The following is a 13,421-nucleotide window of genomic DNA, read 5'->3' as shown; positions in this document are numbered from 1 at the left end:
ATTGTGAGCATATTAAAGAAGTTTGTGGCAGATTCTGGGCCAAGTTGGGATATCTGATTACCTCTGGTCCTAATGGCCATCTGATCTACCCCTTCATCTGCAACCAAAATGTCACCATTTGAGTTGATGACTGGGCGCAAGATGGTGCTTCCGCAGCATTTGCTCTATAGGACCCAACAGCAGACACTGATAAATGCCTCCACTACTCATGAGTATGTGGAGAATTTAAGGAAACACCTCCAACATGCTTTTGCTTACGCTCAGCGGAATCTAGAAAGATCGGCTGATAGCATGAAGACCCACTATGACCTGAAGACTTCCAGGAAGGAATATCAGGTGGGGGACCGGGTCTATCTATACAACTTCCAAAGAAACCAGGCAAAACAGCGGAAATTCTTGCCTACATGGAAGGGACCCTTTGAGATCATCGACAAGATCTCCCCTGTGGCCTACAAAATCCACATCCCCAAAGGTCCTTTGGCAGCGGGGGAAGACAAGTGGGTCCACATAAACCAGTTGAAATGTTGCCATCCCAGGCACACTCTGCAACAACTGGAGGAATCCTCTGGAATCCTAGCGGGTACTGTCTCAGACTAATTCAGTTCCAACCATAAAACATACCACATCTAGTCTCTAAAATATTGTGATTTGCATGAAACTGTCTCTTAGTTATACTGTTTTTTTTTCAAAATAAGAATGTAATGTTTCGTTATGATGAAATGCATATGCTGCCCCACTATCTCAACAGTGGTGGAAAAATGTCTATGAATAGGTATTGCCGCTCTTCCTTTGTCGTCCTAGGAGAAAGAAAACCTGGAGACGGGACAAGGAGGACGATCCGGAGACCGGGAGCAGAGACGCAAGGGGCCCGGTGTACCGCCCAATATTCCCATCAGGACCGGCGAGGAGAACCGATCGATCAGTACCGGATGGAGGAAAAGATGCTGAACTGTGCCATTTGCAGAATTGGAAGAAGATTATGCGGACATACCAGTGCGTGGGTCAAAACCCTTGTGCACCCGACATCCCCTCGACTCAATCCAAGTGCCGTCGGGCGGGGGGGTTTGTTGGGTGTTCTGACCCACGTTTGGACTATTATGCTACAACATTTGGTGCTGTGGGCTTAGGAAATCCAAGATGGCCGAAAAAGCTCACATGTGCGCCAGAATCTATGAAAACCGCGCAGTTGTGCACACTAAAATGGTTGCCTAACTTGCCACCCACCAATGCAAGCAGGATGGGCCGGGGTGCCATGAGTGAAATGTGTGCCAAAGGAAAAACCGCACTTTAAAATCACCTTTTGTTTCTCTGAATGCCAGCTCAAAATGCCTATTTGCAACACATCCAAAAATCTCACTGAACACCAGCGGACATCTGGCAGAATAAAGTCTTGTGGGAATACAAAATCTGGAAAGAGGATGAGCCTAAAACAATGTTCATCACAAAACTGGCTAAGCTATGCATGTCAGCAGCCTAACTGAAACTGGATTAAAACCACCAAAATCGAAATGTTTAAATTAAATGAGTGACCTACTTTTGAGTGTCACATAGGTTGCAATTGTTTAAATGTCATAGTTTTAAACTTAGAATCAGCATCCTAGCTGCATATGTAAAAAATTGTCTTGACTTAAACTGGGGAACAAAAGTGACATTAGCTGGGGCCTGGCTTAAGGAGCTGAATTCTGCCCACCAGCTACCCCCGACAGGAGTTGAGACTTGCACCACAGCTGTGTTCCCAGGCCGACCTGCATTTTGCTGCTCCCACCAAAAGGGATATGACACTTCTCTGATTGAATTACCTGGGCTCTGCAGGAAATTGAACAAAGCCCTGTCCTGACTCAGGCAAATGTTTTATTATGGGGGCCATAAATGGCTTCCTCTTGAACAATGGGCCTTCCAAGGCCCAGGCAGATGGTTTATTGCAGGTGTCGTAAAACAGCTTCCTCTTGGCAGAAGCTGGGAGGGGCAGGGTCTCTGAGCTTGGCAGAAACTGGAAAGACTGGTTTCTGTACCATGTGACCTGAAAAGACACACCCCTGTAGCCAGAATATGGTTTTAGAAAAAGATGAATAACTCATAGTACGGACTTGTCATAATTATTTAAATGATGCCATAATTCTTGTGATTTTTCGGTGCACATTTGAAGACGTGTTAGGACCCGGTGGTATGTTCAGGGGGGTTTTAGCGGAAAAGAGGATATTACTCAAAATGTATGCATGTTAAAAACCTGACACTTCATCAAGTAATGTCCATACTCCTTGCGCACATGTGTGTAAATTTGGGGTAATGTCCGATATTGCAAAACCAGTTAAAAAGTGCAAATGTCACCATTTCTGAATACAAGCTCCCAGGAAGAGCAGATTTGGACAGGGTATACCTCCTGTAATGCATGATGGGTGCATGTAATTTTAAACAAATGTGTCTTTTGGGTCAAAATATAGATTGTGTGTAAGTTGACAGGGGTGGGTTCTCTGTATCATAAACAGACCTCATCATGATGACACTTCATTTCATTCCCCCAATCAAGGGGAAGCGGATGAAGTGGCCAATGACAAGAGGAGAGGGGTAGAGCTTAGTGATGCTGCACACACACCCATTTTCAAAACACATAAAAGCAGACAGTCAGGACAGATAGGGACCTTCAAATCCATTTGCTGCGGGACGCTCTGCCGGGAAAATCCATACTTTACCTCCATCAATCTCCAGAATCCAGAGAGAGAGAGAGCTGACCCAGACCACTGTTAGAGAGACCAGAGAGCTGACCCAGATCACTGTGAAGTGCAGAGACCAGACCAGAGTCCAGTCTAAAACCTGACCAGATCCGTGGCGAGGCCCATCTCTTAGTTAAAATAATATAATTCAATCTATTTTAATCTAAGTAGAACTGTCTCCTAACTGTCACCTGTCATTTGTAAAGCTGTCACCTGTGATTTTCTAGTTGCAAGCTGCACTTGTCACTTTGAATTTTAACATTCCAAATCCGAAAAACTACCTTTATTTAATCGTTCATAACTCCGTAACCGTCTGTCCTAGAGACTTGCAGTAACTTTCCTCTGAAAGCTTAGAATCTCAGCTTTCCTACGAACCTAGAACCGCATTCCTACCCCCGCAATCGTGAAAAACGCACTCGCGAATTTGCCGCGATTTGCAAATTTCTCAACGTGTGAAAACAGCAGTTTTCTTGCTTTCAGTTGCCAAAAATTCATTTAACCTGCTAGTTACTCCTAGATCCTTGCTAAAGTGAGCCTGAACTCATCCCAAGTATATTCCACTCACCCTGAACCTCTAGAGGGAATTAAAAGCATTGTAGCATATTTTTCACTTCATTGCCAGCACATGTAAAAGCATTTTGGGCCTGTGTTTAAAACACCGATCTGTAGTCTAAGCTTGCTGGGGTGAACTGAATTACATTTGATTGCATTTCTGAGAACTGTGTGCTTTCCTTCCATTTCCTTGCATTGCAAAAAGGGGGGGTGGATTGCCAGAGAAAAGTGATTACATTGTTTTGTTGAAATCATATTGAGTATTTTCTGTATTGCATTTCATTCAACATTACATCCATCTGAACTTATATTAAGTATTCTCTACCACCTTATTCTTCTGTTCCTATTCACAAGTGTGCTAGTGCCAGACTATCCATTATTGATTACTGCTCAGATTCAGTGTGATATCCAATTATTAATTTATTATAAAGTGTGATATATATCTATATTGTTTAAATTCTCAAATAAACCTTTTAACTTGCAAAACAGAACTACTTCTTGGCTCAGTGGGGTCAGGGGGATTCCAAGGGAGGGGTGTTATATAGGGGTAGTCATCCAGAACGCATGAACTGGACATAAAGATATATCAATAAGGGTTTTCATTCAGTATTCTAGACTAGGCATTGACTTAGCTGTAGTGTTGAATTGAATCCTCTTACACCTGTGGAAAAAAACTGAGAAGTGTAAGAGATGGCTCCATCCTGTGGGAGAAACAGAGATGTAAGTTGTGGATATGCCCTTTGGGACCATGCAGGAAGACCTGCAAGCATAAAGGGGTGACTGTGCCCTTCTAGGTTCTGCAATATGCAAAGTGTGGGAGAGTCTGAGACCTCAGTGGTCTCTGAAAAAACAGAGGATTTCAATGGGTTGCTTCACTGACAGGAAACAGTTAGGAATGTATTAGTCAGTGGCAGCACCCTGTGAAATATCTAAGAACCGTAGTTGTGTTTAGTGCCCTGTGAGAAACCCTGCAAACCTTAGTGTTTGGCAACACTTTGTGACATAATCCAAGTACTTGCATGGGGACTGTGCCTTGTAAGGGAACCAAAGAACCATAGAGGGTGGTTTCAGCAAGTGGCAGAAATGGAACACCTTAGTGGATGTCTGCACCCTCTGAGAAACACAAGAGCTTTGGTGGATGACTGTGTCCTGTGAGAAATAGCACACTTTGTGTGGGCAATTTACTCCATCAGAGAGCCCAAGAAAGATATTGGGCCTCATTACACGGATGGCGGTAAGGATTTACCGGTACCGGAAAATACCGGTACCGGTAAATCCTTACCGCCTTACTACGAGGTCCCTTTTCGGGTTGGGGGATTTAACGCCTGCTTTTTGCAGGCGTTAAAATCCAACCCGCTAAGGGACCTCGGAGCTAATTACGGCACCGCAAAATTGCGGTGCCGTAATTAGCACCTTCCCCATTCCCATAGAGCCCTATGGGGCAGAAATGGGAATGGGGAAGGGCAATGGTGGAAGGGGGATTTACCAAGGCGGTGCCAGTATTTTACCGGCATGAGCCATGGCGCTAATAGCCCAATGAGGCCCATTGTGTGGCTGTGCCCTGTGGGAGGAAGCAAGAAACTTGTGGGAGGTTGTGCTCAGTTTAAAAATCTTATCATTTGAGTGAGGGTTTGTACCCTGTGAGTGAACAAGAAAACCTTTCATAAGTATTTTAATCATCATGGGAACATACAAGGATTATAAAAACATTACTCACACAACAGGCAATTGCATGTTTAAAACAACAAATGCTCAGTGTCTCTCAGTCTATCTGTTTCCTAATCACATGCAACATGAAACAACCCTGCTCCACTTCTGGGTGGCTGACATATAATAGGTAACGCAACATTGTTACCATGCGAGCTGGTGTGTTGGCTATGGTTAGATGTCATTCCATACTCTTCTTTGATGAAGAGAATGTTTATTTCAATGTGTCAATGGTTCAGAATTCAGCACAATGAGGATTCTCCTGCAGTTGAATTCAACAGCCTCAGCTGTATTAAAAACTGTCTCTGACTGAACCCTTTTAAGTTCTGCTGGCCAGACAGTCCCCCTTACCATACAACTAATGAATGGATCATTATCCCTTCCTATGGGTGAATTGTCCAGTAGATGGGTGTCTAGCATGTGGGCATCTAATGGGCATCTATCTGTTCCTTTTGATGACCTGTCTGTATTCAAGATGCCCAAGTCAAAGAGGAGGGTTCCCAACTGATTGTCTTTCCTGCAGGCTTTGCTTGCAATCATCACGATGCTTTCACAAGGTGGCAGTGATGTATGATGTTTGGTATTGTTACTTTTGAGCTTTTATCCCCTGGCAAATTTGGGCTGGTGTGTGTTGTTCCTGCGGCCTGGGTTCTTTCTCCGATAGCTGTGAAAATCGCTGCAGCAAAGACCCCTTGCAAATCTGCAGTGGACCCTCCTTGGGATGTTGCTGTGACAAGCCCAGGAAATGTGGATAAAAAGCAGCCTGTTTTAATTTGATACATAGTATTTTCTTTTATAACGTATTTAATACTAAAGAGGTTTCTAAGTGCAGACCCGGGATTCAAACCTGTGTTGCTCTGCGTCGTCTTGCTTCCAAGACGAGCGTGTTGCCATTGAGTTATATTACCTGTGGGCTATTAACGGAAATTAGCTGGAACACAGTGTTTCCTTTAAATCGGACTATCGATGGACCACCAGACCAGCTGCGCTGCATCAGCTTCACTTGCAATAGGCATAGGTCCTTACCATGTTGTACTTGAGTTGAAGCTGATAAAACAGAGAAGAACTTCTGTCTGTGAGGCACTGTAAAATATAACCTGCTTGGTATCACTTTTGAAAGGGCATGGCATGGAGCAGATATTAGAAAGTGAAACAATGTTAAAGATGTCCCATCTAGAGATTGGCTGTCAGTGCTGTAGTAATCTGTGATGGCATTTCATTGCACATATAGCTTGTCCAACATATACACAGTAGAGTTTATATGAGAGGCCACTGAGGCATTCATGTTTTGCACTGTCAAACTATGTCAGTCCTGCAGTAGGTGATTTGCATTTTTGGAATGGTAATCCTGACTGAAATGGGAGTTGATCTCCCGGGCCATAGCGACCATTTATTTCACAGGCTCTCAATTGATAATAACTCATGAAAGTTATGTACAAAGTAGAGGGTGTGCATTGCCTAGCCAAAGCATAAGGCAGTAAGGGCAGTTGATTCATTGTGTGCTGCAACAAATCCCAAACGCAGACTACAGACCTGATTCACAGAAGTGTTGTATAATGGCATCTGTCCTGAAACCCCTGCATGTAACATGTTGCTTGATGCCAAACTGCATAAACATTCTGCCCACAGAATTACTCTGAGGCCCATCTTGGCTGTTAAAAGGAATATAGGCCACCCAGTGTGCTCTGACAGCCGTGACGTAAATGCTCTGACCTCTGGCCCATGTGTTCATTGTGAAGTGGACTTTGTGTCCAATTGACAACTGCTGTACACACTGCACTATAGCCAAAACCATGCTCTACAATATTGTTAATGTTTGTGACAGAAAACAAATAAGGCCGGGACCAACCTGCAGTGATCAGCTTTTCACATAAACCACTCCAACATACAGGAGTAGGGCAAGAGATCTTGAACCAACATTAAAGACAGGTTGGCAAAGAGAATGCACTGCATGTCATGGCAATTGTGATTATTTGGCCATCCACAAATGCTTCCACAACACTGGCCTGACACAATGTGTGGTAACTGCTATGTGCTGGTGGGATTCAGGGGATAGAGCATAGTGCCCCACTGCTAAGCACTGACACAGCATTGGTATTTTCAGTGCAGAATGGTAGAGGTATGTGGCTTGTCTAAAAGTATCGAAAAAGATGCACCTCAGATCTGTTTACTTCTTCCTATGTCTGCGCATGGTGCCTTCACATATGTCACAGCATGGATGTGGGGTCAAGTTTGTTCTCTCCTTCCCTTGGAAGACTCCTTTCTGGTAGTGTGTCCATGTGCCACATTAAGATGCGGTTTGTTCAGTGTGAAGCACTGCCACAGTTTTGTCTTTCATTGTGGGCAAGCAGACAGCCGGGTTTATGTGGGTATGATGGTGCTGGCAGTGGTGGTGCTGGTGGTGTTCTGGAAGCCACGTAATGATGTGATGTGCTTTGTCATTTGCAAGAGGAAAGCTGTTTCGCACAGAGACTGTACAGAGCTAGGGTTGATATTTTACTAATACTATACCCTCTTCATTTGTAGTGTCATTATCATCCACCTCAGTATCACTGCATTCCAGCAGCAACATTCATTTACATCTGAATTTTATTGCATCATAATATTTTTGTTGATCACAATTTATTTCACCAAGTTCATTAATGTCTGATGTATTAGCGAGTGAAAGAGATAGCAGCCCAGGATTGATGTGTCATCCACCTTGCCAAGTCTCTCTTGCTATTTCCCAGCAAAATCTGATGAGCTTGTTTCTCCCACAAGATAACCACAGGGATGCCTGGCTCTACCGATTCCTCCTGTCAGGTGTCGCCTGATAGCATGTGTCTCATTCACTCACTTCAAGAAACTGACGTCGGCTAGTGTGTCACCTGCCTCACTGAATCTCAGCTGCTCCCTCCCAGCACAGTCAGAGGAGCTTGACTCTACCACAAGCATCCCGTAGGTATTCCCAGCTGCTTCCACTCCCCCTCCAACGTGTCACGCAATGGTTTGTGGCTCAACCCTTTGTTTCAAGATACAGGCACTGACTGGTGGACCACGCTCTCCCTCCAATCTCGGGAGATGGCATCTGTGCAGTTAACCCAGTTAAAATAATTGAATCCACCACGCAGTGCTCTGCATACAAAACACACCTTATACCTAACACTTCACTTATTCCTCTCCCTACAATCTTCCTACTCAACTACTAGAATTCCACTCAAGTGTATTAACCCTTCCTTAAATCTCTTAAGCCTGCCTCCAGCAACAACCTCCCGCCTCTCTGAAAGGAGACTGAGAATAAAAAAGAGCTCCAGCCATGTGTTCCCTTTCAAGCCATGTGATCAAATTTGGGATAGCATTTTCAAAAGGTTCATCCAACTTCTGGCCTGGTCAAACCACCCAATCATTTTTGTAATGGAAAGTTTATCCATGCCTAACTGCCACCAACACTTTTCTATGCCTTTAATGAGATTGTAATGGATGCAATCTCTGTATTAACAATTTTTTTTATCAAATGAATACTGTGTTCCACTATATTCTCGTCAAACCCACTCCCTTCCTGAGAGTTGACCATGACTCCCCAACCAGAGCTACCAACAGATAAGCTAAGGAAAGCTTAAATAAATCTTTGTATCTATGCGTAGGGAAGCAAATTGCTTGCTTCGAACAAGGGGCAGGGAGATCCCGCCTTCCTATTCATATTCACCCAACCAAGCTGTGATGGTTTGCTGTGGAAATGTTTAAGACACAATCATGCCAATACAATGGTCATAGGGTGCCATAGCATTTACTGTTCGCCAAATTCATGCAAGTATTCATGATTGCTAATGACTCTTAATACAAAAAAAAGACAACCTGCTGTTAATGAATGTGGGTGTTTGTGGTCAACTGAATGGAGCCGCTGATGTGTACTCCACTTTCTTAAGCATGTTGTAAGGTGAAGAAATGTTCCTGAGTTCTACTTTTGGGGATATGGTTACTATAGTGATAAAGATGTATACACGCGTTGAATATCACGGATGAAAATGGTTGAACTGTATTCATTTGGAGTTGCAACAAATAGTGTGGAAAATGGGAATGAATATAATTAGTTTAAAAGAACTATGCATTAGAGAGGAGGGTGACTCATGAACTGGAGACAGTGCAGATGAATGGGGAATTGTGCTTCATCCTCATCAAAGTGAATTCGGGTTTGTTTAACTGAGAAAATAACCTGTCACGTTTTGCAATAGAATGCGAATGATTGAAGATTGCGAACCCGTATCACGCCAGATAAAAGTGCATCCGAGCAGACCTAGTGCACATTTCCCATTAATTTCAATTTCGCCGCCACAAAAAAAGAAATGAGCCCTGACAATGCTTAATCAAGAGATTGGTTAAGTTTCATTTCGTTTTATTTCCTGATATTTCCATTTCTTCCAGTTATCTTGTCAAAGGCACCGACTCGCAAACTTGTTCTCATCGTTTCTTAGCATCTTGAACGTTGCTCAATTACACTGTTCATAGACATAATTATTTTAAACACAATATCTGCTCGTAGAGTGAAAAGTGTGTCTCTTTAGATGACTGCTCCAATATATATACAATTTCCCCACAAATAAACTAAAATATTTGGCATCTTACAATGTATATGTTATGCCAGCTTCTTTTTTCATAACATCAAAACAGGGAGTTTTCCTATACTACTATATTATATCAAAAGCACTTAAAATATTGTGATGTAGAATTAGTTGTTCATCATTTGGTATGAAGGTTGTGATAGCTTTTCTTAGCATCTAAGAACAATGGCCTCATTACGGATTTGGCTGTAGCCATGCCCTGGCTACCACCAAAACCGGGTCCGGGTTCCCTGAATGGGGAATTACCGGGCCATTCCGAGTTTGGAGGGCCCGGTAATTCCCCCTACAGGGAACCCGGGCCCGGACCTTCCCCATTCCCATTTGAGCCCCCGTGAGGGCTCAATGGGAATGGGTGCAGAGAGCTAACTACGGGCCAATTATGACCGGCCCGTTGTTAGCTCCCTGGACCCCTTGCGGGACCCGGTAAGGACGTCTGGTAAAACCAGACGTCCACATCAGGTCCCACGAGGGAACCTCGTAATGAGGCGTAATGGTTTTAACGGGTCTGCCATCATTAGCGGCACCTGTTAACCCGGTCCGCCAGGGTCATAATGAGGCCCCAAGTCTATGAATCTGTTCATGGGCATGGTGTGTATCCTTGCAACCATACTTTAGTATGGTTTTCATATGCACTTTCATCCTGATTGGACCATTCCTACTGTACAGAATTGATATAAAGCCAATTTAATGAAATATAAATTCATTACACACAAATATTTAAAAATGGGTATGACAACTATTCCATGCAAAAAGTTGGTCTGAAAGTTTCGTATAGTCCCTGGCTCTTAAATCAACATCATAATTAAGTGTACAGTTTGTTCACTGTTAGTCGATTCTGCGAGATCCTCCACCTCCTCCTCGAACATATGTTGTGCATTAGCACATTACCTCGTTCATAGATAACCCACTAGTACAGCTGTTGGAAACCACTTGCTCTCCAGATGTTTTGAACTACATCTCATCCTAGCCATTTATTTTATTATTTATTTTATTGTGTAACACACAGACCTAGCTCAGGAGCAGCTTAGTGCTGTACAGGTGTTAGTAGCTAACTTTTAGGCTAGCATCTTGTACTAGGAGTGCAGTACTGTGTGTTGCGGTGTGTGCATTCATTGGGATTTGCCCTTGGTCAGGGGTTTTTGAAAAAGCCACGTTTTGAGAGATTTGCGAAAATGGAGAATTGCAGGAGCATTATGAACGGATACTGGGGTCGAGTCCGAGAGTGTGGGTGTGTGACAAGAGAAGGATTGTTTGCAGTTCCTCTCTTTGTGGACAAGCTATTTTTCAATCATGGATGGACAGATGTTAACAGTCAATTTGGGTCTTCTTGGCTATGTGTTTCTGGAAGGACAGACTCATGTTAATGGTGAAGCCTAAGGATGTTGCTGAATCCCGGAGCTGTGAATCAAATCCTTCTAGTTGTATATCAATGAGTCTTTGTTGAACAAGTTGTTATTAGGGACCGATAAGGACAAATTCAGTCTTGGATGGGTTAAGTTTGAGGTAGGCAGTCGACATGATGGGGATGGGTAGGTCATATCAGAGATGACTGACATCCTGTGTTTTTTTTTTCTCTCTGTATATCTGAGTATCGTCCACATATTGGTCGATGGTTATATCAGGATCTTTGAAGATGGGCCAAGCGCATCTTGTAAAGTTTAGAATGGATTGGTAAGAGGATGGAGGCTCTTTGGACTCCACAGTATATTACGAGTCAGTTATAATGTAACATGTTCATCGGAAAGGCTTAGTGTCTAGCTAAGAGTTGGGAGATACACCAATTTGGGAGAGTACCAGATAATCCCACCATGTTGGCAAGGAAGGAGAGGAGGATGCAGTGGTCAACTATGTCATGGGCAGGCAAAAGGTTAAGGCGAAGGCGAATCGTTAGTCTCCCTTATCCATGATTTGGAGGGTATCCTCCACCACCTGGAAGGTGCTCAATGCTACACTTGAGGTGGATGTGCATGTGTTAGATTCTGGTAAGACATTATCTAGCTGTTTATTTCATGTACTAGCTGTACCCGGCCACGCGTTGCTGTGGCTCAGTCTGGTTAAATGGAACAGAAAGAAAAGAGAAAGTGCAAAACAACCCCCTGACGCCACCCCCCGCATAATCCAGGAGTCAGGTATATAGTCTTTACCCCTCTCACTGGTGCCAGTGGCAGAGGCAGAGAGTGCAGTTCCATTCCTTCCGTGTTTTGTGCCCCCGCTTATCCCTTTTCATGGGTCAGAGTGTGTATTGTGCTACCTTGCCTGCGGGAGTATACACACAGCATGGAATGATACTTAGCTCAGTTAGTGTTCCTCAGCCCTCTGCCATGAGCATTATAGCTCGTGGCAGTTGCTGCACCCATCAGCCAAATTAGTACATTCTTAAATGAGATGTGCGCGATCGGCGTGCTCGCAAACGTGCATCATCTAGTCTGGCTACACGTCGCTCTGCTGCTTCCTTGGCACGTATTTGAGCCATTCCAAATCAGAAACATTGAAATGGAATTGTGAAATATTTACAGGCCGATTCATGGAATTAATGTGCGCCGAAAAAACGGCGCACGCGTGCGAAAACGTGCGATTCGCAGTGAAATAGCGAAAATCGCAGTGCAAGTGCGATTATCGCACAGAAAACATTGCACATCAATTCATGGAAGTCTGTGCACGCGCAAAATGTGGGATGTGCGCTGAAAAAGTGCGCAGCGCACGCTGGCGCACGCTGGCGCACAGGTCATCGAACGCCGTGCGATAAGGCCACAGCGAATTCGCACATAGCGCGGCGCACATAACAAAAGTAGGCATAACACGGGGCGTCACACGCAGAATGGGGAACAACTCATGAAAATGTGGGCTTCACGGGGGAAGTACAGGAGGCAAGTGCGCAGAACGCCCACACGCTCGCCTGCAACACGTATTCATGGAATCGAATAGGGAAAAACAGCGCACGGCCAAAGACGCGCACAGGCCCATACATGTGTGCCACACGAAAGCAGGTGGTAGCGTCCCTGCGCAGGAAAAAAATGTGCGCCAGAGAAGGCCCACACGCGATCGGGCCTGGGGGAGCGTGTGCGTGTATTTCAGAGGTCCGCGAGAAGGTTCACACGCGATCGGGCCTGGGGGAGCGTGTGCGTGTATTCCAGAGGTGCGCGAGAAGTTTCTCACACGCGATTGGCCTGGGCGCGTGTATTTCAGGGGTGCGCGAGAAGTACCACATGCGATTGGCCTGGGCGTGTGTATTTCAGAGGTGCGCGAGAAGTTCCACACGCGATTGGCCTGGGCGCGTATCTTTCAGAGGTGCGCGAGAAGTTCCACACGCGATTTGCTTGGGCGCGTGTATTGCAGGGGTGCGCGAGAAGTTTCACATGCGATTGGCCTGGGCGCGTGTATTTCAGAGGTGCGCAAGAAGTTCCACACGCGATTGGCCTGGGCGCGTGTATTTCAGGGGTGCGCGAGAAGTTTCACACGCGATTGGCCTGGGCGCGTGTATTTCAGAGGTGCGCAAGAAGTTCCACACGCGATTGGCCTGGGCGCGTGTATTTCAGGGGTGCGCGAGAAGTTTCACACGCGATTGGCCTGGGCGCGTGTATTCCAGGGGTGCGCGAGAAGTTTCACATGCGATTGCCCTGGGCGCGTGTATTTCAGAGGTGCGCGAGAAGTTCCACACGCGATTGGCCAGGGCGCGTGTATTCCAGAGGTGCGCGAGAAATTTCACACGCGAATGGCCTGGGCGCGTGTATTCCGGAGGTGCGCGAGAAGTTCCACACGCGATTGGCCTGTGTACGTGATTACATTGGACCAAAGGCCCTGACAGCGCAGGCGCGTCTGTGACGTAACACGCGCGGGCGTGTCCCTGTACCCG

The sequence above is a fragment of the Ambystoma mexicanum genome, chromosome 9 (assembly GCF_040938575.1).
Source record: "Ambystoma mexicanum isolate Mex_15411 chromosome 9, UKY_AmexF1_1, whole genome shotgun sequence".
NCBI lineage: Eukaryota > Metazoa > Chordata > Amphibia > Caudata > Ambystomatidae > Ambystoma > Ambystoma mexicanum.
This window is presented reverse-complemented; position numbering follows the sequence as displayed.